Here is a 3,499-nt window from a genome sequence, read left to right as displayed (position 1 = left end):
TTCAGAAATCCTATCTATCTGGGGAAGGGGAGGAAAATTTGAGAAAACAATAATCGGAACATAATTTATATAATCCAGTCAATAAAAATTTATTATAGTGCTTAGTATGTGCCAGGCCACTGTGCTAAGCCTTGGGGATACAAAAGGGCAAAAAACAGTCCCTGTTCTCAAGGAACTTGTAATCTAATGGAGGAGACAATAAGCAAATAAGTATGTACAAAGTAGTTATGTACAAGATAAATAGGAAATAAATAACAGGGGGAAGGTACTTGGAAGGACTTGGGGAAGGCTGCCCATATATAGAAGATGGGATTTTAGTTGGGACCTAAAGGAAGCCAGGGAAGCCAGTACACAGAGATGAGGAGGGAGAGTGTTCCAGGCATGAGGGACAGCCAGGAAAAATGTCCTAAGCCAGAGATAGAGTGTCTTGTTCATGGAACAACCAAGAGACCAGTATCACTGTATGGAAGAATATGTGGTGGGAAATAAGGAATAAAAAGACTGGAAAGATGGTAAGGGATTATATAATGAAGGGCTTTGAATGCCGAACAGTGGATTTATATTTGATCCTAGAGGTAATAGGCAGCCACTAGAGTTTACTGAGTAGGAGTGTGTATGATATGATTGGACCTGAAAATCACCATGCTTAGCACAGTGCCTGGAACAGGAGAGTCACTTAATAAGTGTTTATTGATTGACTTCACAACAACCTCATATAATTAATGAAAAGACTATTGTTCTCATTTTACAGATTAAAAAAATCCTTTAGTAATTGTGTAGGACAGTATTGCCCACAAAAACAGAAACTCTCAGAATAAGAGAAAGCAAAAAGTTTATTACAATCTGTCGAGAAAGGGCATCTTCCATCTGTCAAGATGTTTATCAGTAAAAGGAATGCAAAATAAAAACGGCAAAACACAAACTCGAGCACACAAGAATAGCATCCTCCCCCCCCCCCCTTTAGTTTGAAGGAATCCAGGCTTACATTCTAATCAAAGGGAAATCTATCCCACAAATAAAAAAATATATTGTTTTTAAAAGAGGCACTTAAATGCTAATTAAGAGGTGGTGAGAAACAGGAGGAGAGGAACACCTGCAACTTTTTAAGCTATAGCTCTCCTTGATATTATGAAGTTTCAAGTAACAATTCAGGTATAGTTTAAGGCTATATTCTCGTGGGAGTGTCTTCACTCAGTTTATGCCATCTATTCTCTCCTCTTGTATTTATTATCCTTTGAAGACTCTCACATCATTTTTGATGCATTTCCTCAGCTATCTTGTTCTCAGTCTCCAATCCCTCTGGACCTGATTTGTTCTCTTTCTCTACTAGGATCCATCCTTGTCTAACTGGATGGACTTCCTTTTCCAGGTTGCTCAGTCTTTCTTTTGTGGATATCCTAGTCATGTCCCTAAGGTTAAATTTTTTTTTTATAAAACCTACTTGGGCACCATTCCATGGCTGCCACCGTCCTTTGGGTCAGTCCACCAAGGCAGGCTGCTTTGTGGTGTTTTTCCCTTTCCCCTTACCACATAGTATCTCTCCTAACTCCATTATAATTTCCGACCCCACTTCTCCTTACAGCCAACTCTTTTAGGGTGCTAAGTCCCTTTCAGGATTTAGCCTGCCAGCTAAGAGTATACCACAACCTCATGGGATACTTACTTTCTACTGGGAAATTGTGAGTTATATCAAGGAAGTTACAAAAGCCCTTTGCTTGCTAACTTTCAATTCTTGCTCTCTCAATTCTATAACAAATCCATTGCCTTTGTCATCCAGTTAGTAATTATTTCGAGCCTGGCATGGAGTCTAATGAGCCTATTCAGCATACAAATTGGGGTTCTGTACTTCCAACTCCCATCTGGGACCCCAATTCCCATCTATCACCCCTTTGTGTCCATTTGTGTCCCCAGTGATTGAAGTAGGTAACCTTTTACAAATAAAAATGCCTATCAACAACAACAACAAAAATACTAAAAGCAACAGACAGATATCTGCCTCTAGCAACAGATAGATGACTAGGCCAAATACTCACCTACTTATTTAGGATATAATGACCACACGTTTTCATATAGGAAACTGCAAGATCTTACATCTACTGAACACTTGCCCTTATTATAGAAATTTGCTATAAGAGGAAAAAGCAGAGACATGATTATAATCAAAAATTGATCCTTCAGGCCTCAGCCTGAGAGCACATACAGGACAGGATAAAGCATCTTTAGCTCAGTATAACAATTCCACCTTATAACCAGATTCAGGAACAATCAGGTGAGTTCTTATACTACTGGGAAGCTGAGTCAGAAGGATCCCACCTTAAGCAGAGGCCAAAGTTGTCCTCTCAATGCTTGCCCAGATACTAACCTCTACTTGTAACAATTCAGGATCACATTCCTTTGAGTAGCTTGTGGCATATTCCTTTCAGATGGTGAATTACTGGCTTGATGATTCTCAGCAATCATATCTGAATTTAAAACTCCAAATAATAATAAATAAATCTCCAAGAGATTTTATCTCAAATATCAGGTGTCATTAATCAAAACTTCAAGTCAATTTAGCTCTCAAGGATCATATGTCCTAAATTAGTAATGACTATACCTACTTTCATTGATAAGAGTAAGAGATTCATTCTAGAAAGTTCACAGCTTATCTTCATATCTAAGTAGATGGGTTTTAAATTCAACATTACACAAATCATTTTACTTTAAGATCCTCAATAACCAATCTATATCAAAACATGTTATCAGTCACGTCCAAAGGGACAAAAATATAGACCACTGCTCTCAGAATCTCTCTAAATAATGGGAACAGCTTTAAAATGACTCAATACAACCAATTAAAATTCTCATAGAATATAGAATATACTGTCCTAACCTCACATTAAAGAACCCTATCCGAATTAACATTAATAATTTCTTCATCCTAAAAAGTGTTAATTCAACTTCCTCCAGTCAAGGAGTCCCTATAAATAACAGATATAACATCAATATTGTTAAAATTCCTCTAAGCACAAATATTCTCACCTCCCACCAAAACATTCCTAATTGCAAAGTCCATTTTAGAGGATATAAAAGGTCTTCAACAGTCCATTTTTTAAAAATTATACTAACTTTTTATTGACAGAACTCATACCAGGGTAATTTTTTACAACATTATCCCTTGCACTCACTTCTGTTCCGATTTTTCCCCTCTCTCCCTTCACCCCCTCCCCTAGATGGCAAGCAGTCCCATACATGTTAAATATGTCGCAGTATATCCTAGATACAATATATGTGTGCAGAACTGAACAGTTCTCTTTCAACAATCCATTCTTGAGGTTCCTCCACAGGTTCTTTAGGCCTGGTGCTCTCAGCCTCCAAAGTGCAGTCTTAGTCATCTGGTACATCTTGTAAGGTCCTTTCCACTCTGCTTCTTTCAGGACTCTTGGAACAGCAAACTCCAAAGGTGTTGTATGGGTCAGTTATCCTTGCTTCCTAAGGGCTAAAAAGGAATGAGGACATG

This window comes from Sarcophilus harrisii, chromosome 3 (genome assembly GCF_902635505.1).
Source record: "Sarcophilus harrisii chromosome 3, mSarHar1.11, whole genome shotgun sequence".
Taxonomy (NCBI): Eukaryota; Metazoa; Chordata; class Mammalia; order Dasyuromorphia; family Dasyuridae; genus Sarcophilus; species Sarcophilus harrisii.
The sequence above is the reverse complement of the archived record's forward strand: the minus strand, read 5'-3'. Positions refer to the sequence as shown.